Here is a 14,413-nt window from a genome sequence, read left to right on the forward strand (position 1 = left end):
CTTTTACACTTATAAACTAAATCCCCTAAATACCTAAGGGGAATGAAACCTAATATGAATCTTGTTATTATTTTCTGAATTATATGATTAATACGTGATTTGTTCTTAATTATATGTTCATAATTCTTGCTTTAATATTTCAGGATATTGATTCAAGTTTTGATGTGCTTATTCAAAGGAGCAAAAGTCTCTGTCTAAGAGTAGATCTAGCATAATTAAGCCGAGTTGATTGCACCCCTAGACATAAGGCGATATAAATCTGCCGAATTAGGGTCAAACCTAATAAGGGAATCCATAGATCGAATTAATGCAACGCAACGGTTTTAATTAGAAAGAGATTTAAATTAATCAACCTAGGGTTAGACATTGTTAGTCTCGAGAGAGATAATAATATAAATTAGGGATTTCTACAGATCAAGTTAAGTGAATAAATCGTCTAATTCAGAGTCAAGTAACGAGTAAAGTCTAGGTGGATTTTTCCTTGGGTATTGTCCAAATCAATCAGTTTTCCCAAAAATATTTCCCCAATTTTTTTCCTGTGCATTCTTAGTTTAGTTAATTAGTTTAGATAAAGTAAATCCCCTTATTTTTTAGGCTAGATAATAAAAAGAAAGTTAATACTAGTACTTTTAGTTCCTGTGGGTTCGACATTCCAGTCTTGCTATAAACTATACTACTATTCGATAGGTGCGATTGCCTTCATCGTGATAATAGTTAGTTTTCAAGTACGATCAATCATAAATATAAAACTTATCATGCATACATCAAGTTTTTGGCGCCGTTGTCAGGGTACTAAGATATTAGGAACGCTTAATTTTTATTACTTTAGCCATTTATTTTATTGCAATTTAAATTTTATTTTTGTTTATTTTACTAAATTTTATTTTATTTATTTCTGGCAGGTTTTTTACAGTTTATGACTAGAAGAAACCCGTCAGGACCATTTTTTTTTATAGTGAAATTGAAAGAACAGCTTGCAAAAACTAAAAAGAAATAAGGCGAAGCCTACATTACATAGAGGAAGGACAAGGGGACGATATCCATAATACAACCGAGGAGATTGCAGAAAATTAGAATAATCAGCTTCCTCCTGTGGTTGCTGCAGATCTAATGAATTAGAATCTTGCTCCTCGTACTATGTATGATTATGCTAAACCTACTTTAACAGGAGCCGAATCGAGTATAGTTAGACCTGCTATTGCCGTAAATAATTTTGAACTGAAGCCTAACACAATTCAAATGATACAATAGTTTGTTCAGTTTGATGGTTTGTAGGACGAGGATCCAAACACTCATTTGGTGAATTTTCTGGAGTTTTGGGACACTTTTAAGATCAATGGCTTTTCTGACGATGCCATTCGCCTTCGTTTGTTTCCCTTCTCGTTGAGGAACAAAGCTAAACAGTGGTTGAACTAGTTACCATGAGGGTCAATCACAAATTGGGAACAAATGACCGAAAAATTTTTACTTAAATATTTTTCGCCAGTTAAAACTACTAAGTTGAGGAATGATATCTCTTCTTTTGTGCAGATGGATCTAGAAACACTCTATGATGCATGGGAGAGATACGAAGACCTATTGAGAAGGTGCTCTCACCATGGGTTACCTCTATGGCTGCAGGTGCAGACTTTTTACAATAGTGTGAACCCCTCAACAAGGCAACTTATCGACGTAGCCGCCGGTGGAAGTTTAAAAAAAACACCTGAAGAGGCTTATGAATTTATTGAAGAGATGTCACTGAATAGCTATGAGTGGCAAGCCATGAGAACAAAGCCAACAAAAGCAGTTGGTGTTTTCAACCTCGACGCAGTTACTATGCTATCTAACCTGGTAGAACTTTTAAATAAAAAGATTGACGGTTTGTATGGTTCTACTTAGGTACATCCAGTGATGAGATGCGATTCAAATGGAGGAGGAGTACACACAGAATATCAGTCCTTCAACCCTAGCACCGAGGAGGAAGAAGTTCAATATATTGGTAATAATAATCTAGATCTCAAAATAACCCATACAGTAACACTTATAATGCAGGTTGAAGGAACCATCCCAACTTCTCATGGGGTGGCCAGGGAAATCAAAGGCCACAACATCCCCCAGGTTTTCAGCAACCACCTTACCAGTGGGAAAAAAAAGCCGAACCTTGAGGAGATGCTAACAAAATTCATCTTAGAGTTAGAAACTCATTTTCAGAATACCAAAACCGTACTTAAGAATCAACAAGCGTCGATCCAAGGGCTCGAAACTCAGATAGGCCAGCTTGCCAAACTGATTTCTGAATGACTACAAAGTAGCTTGCCGAGTAATACTGAATCTAACCCAAGGGAACAGCTTAATGCAATTACTATTCAAGATGAAGAAGGGATAGTTGAACCTGAACCAGAACCGAGGCAAGGAAGTGTGGTAAGTAAAGGTAAAGTTGAGGTGAACCACATTAAGCGAAAACCGGTAAGTAAAGAGTACAAACCTCGAGTACCATATCCCAGTGTGACAAGGAAAGACCACACAGACGAACAATTTGGTAAATTCCTTAGATTATTAAAAAAATTACATATTAACTTACCGTTTATTGAAGCTCTTTCGCAGATGCCAAACGCAGTTAAATTTTTAAAGGAGCTTTTTGCAAATAAACGGAAGTTGGATGAGGCGTCGCATGTGGAATTGAATGCAGTTTGCTCATCCGTTCTACAGAATAAGCTACCCAATAAGTTGAAAGATCCATAAAGTTTTACGAATCCTTGTTTAATTGGTAGCTTAGATGTTAATAATGCATTGGTTGATTTAGGGGCGAGTATTAATGTTATGCCTTATAAAATGTTTAAACAGCTAGGTCTTGGGAAACCCAAACAAACTAGGAGGATCATTCAATTGGCTAATAAAACCATTAGATTTCCTAGGGGTATCATTGAAGATGTTCTTGTTAAAATCGATAAATTTATATACCCAGTAGACTTTGTTGTTCTAGATATGGAAGAGGATAGCAACATACCTTTGATTTTAGGACGACCCTTTTTAGAAACTGCTAGAACCATTATTGATGTTGGTACAGGTGAACTCACACTTCATGTGGGTGATGAAACAATCACTCTTCAAGCTCGTAATTTGAGCAACACATCGAATATTGAGGGTGGTTGTATAAATTATGCTACTAATACTAATCATGTGGTGCGACCTTCTTTGCAGGAAACACGTTCGAAGAGCATACATGAGCCATGTTTAAGTAACAACAAAGGACCCATCTATAAAGAACGAAGACTTCAGGTCGATGAACTAGATGAATGGCGAACACCTATCAAGGAAAAACTAAAAGCACACGAAAAATTGAAGCGACACCACAATGAACATAAGGATGAAACAAAGTAAATTAAAATTGAGGACAAAGTATTGTTAGATGAAAATGACCCCCAACTTGCTACTTTAGAGCACAATAAGGACAGAGCGACTCCCTTCACTGTAATGAACATCTTCCCACATGGTACAGTCGAGGTAACACATACTATATTCGAAAATTTTAAGGTAAATAAAACTCGGCTCAGACCTTATTTTGATAAAATTGATAGCAGAGGTGAGGAGTTTCAACTCCGCAATCCACCGTAGTCACACAAAATTGAGGTAAGTTGAGCTTAGACTATAAATAAGCGCTTCTCGGGAGGCAACCCTAGCACTAATAATGTTGATTTCTTTAAAATTTTAGTTTTTAACATCTAAATCATTAACTGAGTCTTTGAACATAAGTTTTCCAAAGCCACACGGCCAGGCACACGGACATGCCTTAGGCCGTGCTCATACCACGGACGGCGACAGGGCCGTACAATATGGCCGTGTGTAAATAGAGTAAATTTTTCCCAAAACACGAGATTCGATACGTTGTTGCGACCGTGCGACATGGCCGTGGGCAATCCTGCCAAAACAACATGGGCGTGCGACACGCACGTGTCTATAAGCCGTGGTAGAAACTGAGAAATTAACACGGGTGTACGACACGTCTGTGCCCACCACCCATGGTCGAACCTGTCAAAATAACTCAGGCGCGTGCATGTATACACAGGCGTGGGAGAAGTGAACGAAGTAGGACACGACCGTGTGCACCAACACGCCCAAGGAAGACGGGCGTGGGCTGAATTTCAAACGATCCCAAATTTGAAAATCACAAAACACACGGGCTGAAATAAGGGCATACGGGCGTGCCCTACAGCCGAGTGCCCCAAAATCAATATAAACCCCCCACTATTCATCATCCCCTTCCCCAAAAACCCTAACCCTAGCAGCTGCAATCTTTCCCCCCACCGACCAGATTCTTACAGTTGCCTCTCTTTCCCCTCTTCTCACACTTGCGCGCCCTCATTGCGAATCACACGGCCTCACTACCCATCCCCATGGCCACCGCGCCAGTACCACCGCTGCTGCCATCTACTGCACATCGACGCTGCACTTCTCTTCCGTCAAGCACCACCATCGTTCATTAGTCGTTTGTTTTCCTTTCACCCGATTATATTTCACTCCTTTCAAATTCTTGACTTATACTTGTTTTATCCTTAGTAATTTGCATGCTTAATAATTCTTATTTATGATTTGTTATTGCCAATTTTACTAATGATGGAGATTTACTTAGTCATTAGGTTCCCAATTTTAGTGGCGTATCAGTCTCTACTTATTTAGTTGTTCATACTTATAAAACTATTATTGCTTATTATCGGTTTAGGACAGTTCTTAAAAACTTTTTAGTAATCACTATTTCTAGTATTAGCTACTATAACTTTATTGATCATTTAGCATTCTCTTGGTTTAGCCTTAACACTCTAACCATCTTATATTTAGCCCGTTGATATCACTATGTTTTTAGTATGCTTGAATGTGTACCCATATTATCTTACTAGCAAGTCATTATTGTGGGAATTATTGTTCACTTAATCTTTTCTTCTTGCAGGTATACCATGTCAAATCCACGTGGGAAGAAAACTGGCATCCCCGCCTCGAAGAATAGAAAAGAAGCAGCATCCTCCCCGGGTCTTACCACCGGGATCCGACACCCATTCCTCCAATTTCCACCGGGACCACAGGAGGAACTATTTTAGATACTACGGGCCCGACCCCTAGGTGTGGGCCGTTACATTGATTGGACTACCCTAGAGCAGATCCAACTCGCTGATGCAGCCCGAGCTCTCCTGACTACTGAACCGTGAGGGCTCTTCTTTGAGATCATCGAGCTGACGTACCTCGAGTTCACACTCGAACTTTATTCGACCTTCCACCTTCAAGTCGTTATGATAGAGTTCGATGATTCTGGAATGGTCTAGTTCTATTTTGGCGATTTAGTTCTCCAGTTGAGCATGCCTAAGTTTAGTGTCACCTTAGGAATATACACGGAGGAGTTCATGGACGACAACAACTTCGACAGCCTCCATCGCCACATCCACTATTCGCTCGCAAATTGTTGGAAGGTCCTAGTCCCTTCTTCGGCCACTTATAACCCTAGCCACTCCAAGGCATCAGCTCTCGCCCCATCCCTGAGATACCTACACGCTATCCTAGCCTATACCTTGACAGGACAGCGAGACAGTACTGGCGTCGTCAACACTAACGATGCCTATTTTTTATAGAGCATGGCGCATGGGAACATATTTGACCTCGCTTATTTCATCGCCCTCGCCATTCGCAATCAGACAGAGCGACATAGGAACAGAGTCATTTCCATTAGCCCTTATGTGACTCGCCTGGCGCGGTACTTCGGTCTCCTCAACACGGCAGCGCAACCATCTTCCCTCACCCTCATCGGTCAGATGTCCCCACAGGGCATCTCGACTATACTCTATATGAGGATGATCGACCGACGACGTGGATTTGATCCTCATCAGTACCGCCTCGTCCAGTCAGCTGAGTAGGAGGACCCAGAGGACATTACTGATGATGTCCCTCCACCTCATAAGGATCCACCATCTCAGCCACAATCTATTCATCGTCCAGTTCACGCGGCTACTTCACTCTCTAACATCTCTGAGCGCCTCACTCGATTCGAGCAGTAATGTTTTCAGCGCTTCGATCACATTAATGCAATATTACATCAGATTTGTTAGCACCTTCACATCTCATCGCCACCCCCACCTCGTGAACCATCCGGTGATGAGGATTTTTAAATACTTTACTTTATTTTTATTTTTATTTGTTTACTTTTATCTTTATTTATCTCTTTAAATTACTTTTTATTTTATTTTTAAGACCATTTTTACTTCATCTTTAGGTTTTATAATTTATATTAAGTAATTTATATTTTCGGCCATTTCTTTACGAGTAATCCTGTTACTTTATATTTCCTAAAGAGTTAATGATTCTATTGCAGTTATGAAGAGCTCCAAAGCTCACTATTACTTAGAAATTTGCAACTCCACTGGAAAAGGTTCTCCAGACTGCCATGTCCTGCTCGACCATGACCATAGCTACCACCAGATATAATATTCTTTTTGGCGCAGGACTAATGGAATAACAACCTCTACCACCACCGGAGTATACTTTTCCAATCTCACCTTTGCCTTAGTCGATTACTTTCCATAACTCCAATTTAAGGATTCCATCTAACATTCAGGAAGTTTCACTTCTCTCCCTATCTTATGATCTTATATCTATATTTTTCAGTAAGTCTATCTTTGTACTTTGAGGACAATGTACATCTTAAGTGTGGGGGGGTTATTTATATCATTATCTAAAAAATCCCTGAATGGTGTCTTATTCTCACGTGACTCACTCATATCACTATTAGAATGAATTCTGATTAATTTATGATTTTTATTGATATGTCTTGAATTAAAACATTGGCATTTATGCATTGATTGTTTAAACTTTAAGGAATTAAAGAATCAAGCATGATAAGTTGATTTTTGAGAATTAAAATTTTTAGGTTGTTTCCCCAAGCTTAGGTATTATCTTGAGTTGAAATTCACAAGTTTAACATAAAAAAGACGTAATTTTTGTGAGATCTTGAGCCTCTAGAGCATATATTATTTCTTTCATGCTCACTTTTATTGTTGCTATAAGTGCTGTAACACCCTGAATTTGGGCCTAGAAGTTTTGGGCCTTGAGCATGGGAGCGGTTGAAGGCAGCTTATAATATTCTGTTGTGCATGCAAATTTCGTTAATGAAGGCTTGTTTTAGTGGTTAAGTGTGTTGAGAAGTGTTGGAGAAGTCCGGTTTAAACACGGACTCTAGCAAAAATTTGGTTTAAGGTGAATCAAACCACAGGTGTAGTAGGTAGGCCTTAAGAATATTGTTGGAGAAATTGTGACACAAAAACCTTATGGCTTAATGGCAAGTGGCGTGTGGAGCATTTGAGGGAGACATGGGTTCAAATCCCATAGCAAGCAAAGAGCATTTATTTTGCTAACGAGGCGGCAAGAGTTGGTGTTGAATTTAAACTCGATGTTGGAGGGATCCCACATCGGAAGCTAACATAAGAGTGGATGGGAAGTCGGCTTTAAATAGAGAGAACCATGAGGAGAGTAAAGGTACCTTTCTTGGTGATCCTTTCGCTTTATGGCGTGCTCGTTTGGGTTGGGCGTCGGCTAAGAGTGCTCGGGCGTGGATTAACTCCGATCTCCAATCGGTGTGTATTTATCACTACTCTTATTGTTGGATGGCTACTTGGTCGCGATGGTAGAAAGGGGCCATGTGGGCCCAATGGGCCTACAGCCCAATTGGATAAGTTGTTTGATTGTGTAGTAAATATTGGACTAGGCTAGGTGAATCGCATATCTATGGCTAGGTTTGGGCTAAAAGGGCCACACGAGCTTGTGGGCCCATTTGGGTAGAGAATAGGCTTTAGGCCCATTCGTATTGTTATCCATGTTTAGAATACTTTAGTTTACCAATTCTTGAAATGCCTCGACTTGTAAAATTACCAAAGTACTCTCGATTCTGAATTACCATTTTACCCTCGGTTCTGTAATTCTTGTTTTACCTCGATTTATAGAATTACTGTTTTACCTCGATTTGTAAAATTCTTGTTTTACCCTCGATTCTGTAATTACTGCTTTTACCCTCGGTTCTGTAATTACTATTTTACCCTCGATTTATAGAATTACCGTTTTACCCTCGGTTCTGTAATTCTTGTTTTACCCTCGATTCTGAATTACTGTTTTACCTCGATTTGTAAAATTACCGTTTTACCCTTGATTTCTGTAATTCTTGGTTTACCTCGGTTTACAAAATTATTGTTTTACCCTCTATTTACGTAATTACCGTTTTACCCTTGATTGTGAAATTCTGAAATACCCTCGTAGGGTAGAATTTAGAAATACCCTTATAGGGTAGAATTCTTGAAATACCCTTATAGGATAGAATTACCAAAATACCCCTGTAGGGTAGAATTATCGAAATACCCTTGTAGGGTAGAAATACCGAAATACTCCTGTAGGGTAGAATTACCGAGATACCCTTGTGGGGTAAAATTTCCATTTTGCCTCTAGGGTGTTAAATGACTGTTTTGCCCTTGTGGGCAAGTGATGACTTGGATTTGTGTGTTTGTGGATTTGATTGTGAATATATGTTGGTGATATGAATGACTTGATTGTGATTGTTTGATTCAAATATGGGCATGACATTCTGCATACATGACATGTTGCATGGGTTGGGATTTTGTACGGAGGAAGCGTTCTGGTGGCTATGCCACAAATATCTGTTCTGGTGGCTCTGCCACAATATCTGTATTTGGTGACTCTGTCACAATATCTGTTGACCGATTGATGGCTAAGTGCCGATCACGCTACCAAAGGCTGTGTGCCATTGTTGTGGGTTTCGTGCCAATTATAGACCCGTTATTAATGGCTCTGTGCCAACCTAAATATGGCTTTGTGCCATCTTGACTATGGCTTCGTGCCAAACGTATTTACCTGTAGCTATATGCCTAACATATTTGTTGACGACTACTGTGTCGATCATATTTACCAAAGGTTGTGCGCCGATTATATTACCGCCACTTGATGGCTATGTCTTTGAAGTTATTACGATTATCTATGGCTTTGTGCCACGTATTACGTTAGGTGGGTTTGCCACATTATTCGATTCGTGGCTCGCCACAATATTTGTATCTGGTGACTCATCACGATATTCATTCTGGCGACCATGCTGCAAATTCGTGGTGTGTAGCGGATGGGTGGGTCGAGTTGTCTCCCACATGGTGTAAGGTTGGTACGGGGTGTATACGGTGGATTGGGTTGGGATTGCATTCACATTCGATTACGATTACATCACGTAATTCGATTACGATTCGATTACACATCGATTACGATTCGATTACGTCACCTAATTCGATTACGATTACGATCCTGTTACTAATATTGATTACGATTACGATTCTCATTTTGGTTCCAATTCGATAATGTTTCTTATACGTAATGGGCTAAGGTCCATCTGCATCTTGTCTGTTGTAATGGGCTAAGACTCGATTGGTCTGAAATTGTAAGTAAGGTGGGGCGGACTTTTAATTCTTTTAGATGATGATTGTTCCTTTTATAGCGAGGATTTCTGCTGAGTTTTAAGTAAACTCACCCCGTTTATTAACCTTCGTAATTTCCACCTTAGATGGATCGGGGTTGCTAGGGGCTCGGAGGAAGCCACACACTTTGTTTATGTTACGCTTTGATTATTACCTTTAAATTATTTTATGTGGGTTGTAGTAAAGCCGTTGTAATTTTCTGGATTTCAAATTTGGAATTTTATTTATTGTTTTTAAAGTAAGTTTCCGCAACTACCAAGATTTTTACAAAGTTGTTAAGAATGTTATTCAAATTGAGGTTTTCTAACAAGGTTTAAAAAGGGTATAAGTTTTAATTATTAAGAAGGGTTTTTAATGGAAACATGGTTTTCGAAAAACACTTCAATGTGACACGCCAAGTTCGAGCCAAACTTCCAGGCCGGGTTTGGGGTGTTACAAGTGCATCAATATTGATTTGTTATTCTAGAACTTGCTTCGATTATGCATGTCAAGACTATACCATTTGATTTGATATGTCGAGATGATAAAGGCACTTAGGTTTAACCCACTTCCTCCATAAAAGTCTACCCTCATAATTAACCCTTAGTGAACCCCCTTGAGCTTAACAAGCCATTCATTGATCTACCCTCAACATTAACCCATAACCCATTATTGTTGAAATCCCCTCAATTAATTTGATCCCTATTTTTTTTAGATTTGATTTGAATAAATTGCTTAGCTATGTTTTATTTTTTTTATAGTTAGAAAAGTTCTATGTTACTTGATTTGTTCTTTAAAAAAAAACATAAATACATATTAGTAGTAATTCTTTGTTTTTGAGCTTAAGTATTTAATTCCATATTCCATGAAGAAAAGCTCAATTCTAGGATCTTCTAATTAGGAATGTAATTTGTCAGTTTTAGTATTTTTCTAGTTAGGTAATTTTTCAATTCAATCTCGATTCTAACATTTTCTTTCAGCTTGTGACCACACCCCCTAACCAAAGCCACGTTACAACCCTCTAAAGACCTTTTGATTGATGTATCATCTCAATATATAGTGGTGGAGATTTGATTTTCACGCAAGCCTATGGTAATCACTTTTTATATTGACTGTTGAGTGCTAAATTTCTTGTCCTTAAACACCTCGAGTGATTTGAGTGAATCTTTAGTGAGGATGTGAAACTCTGTGATATTTTGAATCAGAGGTAATTACTTAGGTGAGGGGAGACACCTATATTTTCATGATAAAATGCTCAACTTGGAATGTTTGAAACTTTGATGTTCTTCGAGTTGAATTTTCAATGTATGATTACTTATGGATTATTTTGAGATACTATTGATGAGAATTATAAGTTGAAAAGAACTTATTTTGATTGTGAATTGAGAGGACAAGCAAACGCTTAAGTGTGGAGGTATTTGATAAGTTGTAATTTATGCATATTTTTATCCCATGCTTAAGCACATTTTTGGATGAATTATCATTAAATTTGTGGAATTTGATGCTCCTAATCCTTTAATTTCATGTCTTATACTTAGGTGAGCATAGAAGACTAAAAAGAATGAGAAACGGGCCAAAAAAAGGAGAAAATGGGACAACGTGGGAAATCAACTCGGCCTAGACTTCCTCACACGGGTAGACCACATGGCCATGTCTATTTAACATACTCTAAACACGGCTTAAGCCACCCCACACGGGCATGCCACACGGGTGTGTCCCTGTCGAGCCCAAGTCTAGTTTTATTCAGAAAAGGCCACTCTTGAGGGTTTGGAAACATTCTAAAGCCTATATAAACACCCTAGGAGGCACCTAGATAGGATACACGAAGTAGGAGGCAAGGAATTACTCGAAGAAAGTCGATAGATCCATATCAGAAGTCAGATTCTCCTTCAAGACTGAAGATCTCCCTTCAATTTCCTTCAGGGGTTTTTGGGTTTTCCTTATGTTTTGTTCTTATTATGCTTCTGAGATGTTTCCTTTTACACTTATGGACTAAATCCCCTAAATACTAAGGGGAATAGAACCTAAGACAGATCTTGTTATTATTTTCTGAATTATATGATAAATACGTGATTTGTTCTTAATTATGTATCATTAATTCTTGTTTTAATATTCAAGGATATTGATTCAAGTTTTGATATGCTTATTCAGAGGAGCAAAAGTCCCTATCTAAGAGTAGATCTAGCATAATTAAGCAGAGTTGATTGTATCCCTAGGCATAGGGCGACATAAATCTGTCAGATTAGGGTCAAACCTAATAAGGGAATCCATAGATCTAGTTAATGCAACACTAAGAGTATTAATTAGAAAGAGATTTAAATTAATCAACCTAGGGTTAGACGTTGTTAGTCTCGAGAGAGGTAATAATATAAATTAGGGATTTCTACGGATCAAGTCAAGTGAATAAATCGTCTAATTCAGAGTCAAGTAACAAGTAAGGTCTAAGTGGATTTTTCCTTGGGTATTATCGAAATCAATCAGTTTCCCAAAAGTATTTCCCCAATTTTCTTCCTATGCATTCTCAGTTTAGTTAATTAGTTTAGAGAAAGTAAATCCCCTTATTTTTTAGGCTAGATAATAAAAAGAAAGTTAATACTAGTACTTTTAGTTCCTGTGGGTTCGACATTCCGGTCTTACAATAAACTATAACTGTTCGATAGGTGCGCTTGCCTTCATCGTGATAATAGTTTGTTTTCAAGTACGATCAATCATAAATATAAAACTTATCACACATACATCATCCTCAAACTCATCGGCCAGATGTCCCCATAGGGCATCCAAAGTATGCTCCATATGAGGATGATAGAGCGTCGTCGTGGGTTCAATCCTCCTTAATACCGACTTGCACGAGCTACTAATGAGGATGGCACCGAGGATATTCCTGACGATATCCCTGCATTTCAGGAGGACCCACCTTCTCAGCCACCACTGAGTCACCAATCAATTCATGCGGCTGATTCATTGTCTGAAGTTTTTGACCACCTTAATCGCTTTGAGTAATATTGCACTCAGCGATTCGACAGCATTGAGGCGACTCTACAACAAATTTGCCAGCATTTTCACATATCGCCTCCAGCACCACCACCTCACCAGCTGTCGATGAGGACTTTTGAGTCCATTTATTTTTCAATATGTTTTTATTTTTATATTTATTTTATTTTTGTATTTCTTTTTGTCATTATTTATCATTTTCTTACAAGACTTTTAATAGTATAATTTGAATTTTGTTTTATCTAGTTATTTCATTATTACGAACCATAACAAACCTATCGATATAACTCCCTAAAACATTACTGATGGCATCGTAGTTTCAAAAGGTTTAGTCAATTGGTGCTACTCAAGAATATACAAACAGTTCCCCACGACTGCCATGACCTGCTCGACCATGACCATAACCACCACGACACCGACCACCACGATAACCTCTTCGCTGGGCATTGTGATTGTGGGACCCAACCTTTACCACCACCTTCATCTCTGTCTACATGTCACATACACATCACTTCCAATGTCTCTAAACCCGCTTCCGCTCTTTCAAGGACTACATCCAAATTCAGGGCAGTTTTACTTTTCCCTATTCTATGCTGTTATGCTTATATTGTCGTTATCTATCTTCGTACATTGAAGAGAATGTACATCTTAAGTGTGGGGAGGTTATTTATATATTAGAAAACTCCTGAATCTCTATCTCGTTCTCAAATAATTTCCTCATACTATTATTAGAGTGAATTTTGATTGATTTATAATTTTTATATGTTTTGAATTTAATCATAGGGAATTGTGCATTGATTGTTCAAACTTTAAAGGCATTAGAGAATCAAGCATGATAAGTTGACTTTTGAGAATTAAAATTGCTAGGTTATTTCCCTGAGTTGAGGTATTATCTTGAAATTTTAAATTTACAGGATTGACATCAAATACCCATAATTTTCGTGAGACTTTGAGCCTTTTAGAGCATATATCTTTTTTGTCCCCTATTTTTTTTATTATGAGTGTGTCAACATTGATTTGCTGTTTTATAACTTCCATCGATTATACATGTCGAGACCACACATTTGATTTGACATACTGAAATGTTAAAGGCACTTAGGTTTTAACCCATTTACCCCATAAAAAGCCTACCTACATAATTGACCCCTAGTGAACCCCTTTGAGCCTTAACTATTGTTTCTTGATTTTCTCCTTAATATTAACCAACAACTTTTGATTCGTTAAGAATTTCTCCCTTTTCATTAATTCCTTTTTATCAAGATTTGATTTGATTAGTTACCTTACTATGTTAATTCATTCCAGTTTCGGAATTATTTCTTATTATGTACTACCCATTATTGTACTTGTTCTTATTCTTAAAAAAACGTATATTTATATTCATTCAATTACATATTGTTCTAAAGAGCTTGCATAAGTTAAAGTCATTATATTGAGAGAAAAGCTCACCTCATTAGTTTTGGATAGTGTTAATTTTGGCACCTTTTTGTAATTCAATGGTTAGCTTTATTTTTCTAAGTTTGGTAATTTATTAAATTAATCTCAATTCTGACCCTCTTTTTTAGCCTTTATCCACACTTTTAACCCAAGCCCCATTACAACCCTGTTAAAGACCTTTTGATTTGTGTATCATCTCATTCATAGTGGTGGAGATTTGATTTTCATGCAAGCCAATTGTAATAATTTTTCATGTTTGACTATTGAGCGCTTAATTATTGAACCTTAAACACTTTGAGTGAATCTTAAGTGAGGATGTCAACCCTTGTCAATTTGGAATTAAAGGTGATTACTTAGATAAAGGGAGATACTTATGATTTTATGATTAAAATGCTCAACTTGGATTGTTTGAAACTTTGATGTTTTTTTAGTTGAATTCTCAAAAGATGATTACTTTTGGTTTACTTCAATACAGTATTGATGAGAATTATAAGTTGAAAAGAATTTATTTTAATTAAGAGTTGAGG

At 37.8% G+C, this 14,413-nt stretch overlaps 1 non-coding gene across 1 annotated transcript; it reads right to left on the reverse strand.

Annotated features, from left to right (window-relative positions):
• Window positions 1-1,497: 1,497 nt before the first annotated feature.
• LOC128287570 (small nucleolar RNA R71) lies at window positions 1,498-1,604 on the reverse strand. The gene has a single exon (XR_008278270.1). It is a non-coding gene; the product is annotated as a small nucleolar RNA R71 (small nucleolar RNA).
• Window positions 1,605-14,413: the final 12,809 nt, after the last annotated feature.

The sequence above is a fragment of the Gossypium arboreum genome, chromosome 13 (genome assembly GCF_025698485.1).
Source record: "Gossypium arboreum isolate Shixiya-1 chromosome 13, ASM2569848v2, whole genome shotgun sequence".
Lineage (NCBI taxonomy): Eukaryota > Viridiplantae > Streptophyta > Magnoliopsida > Malvales > Malvaceae > Gossypium > Gossypium arboreum.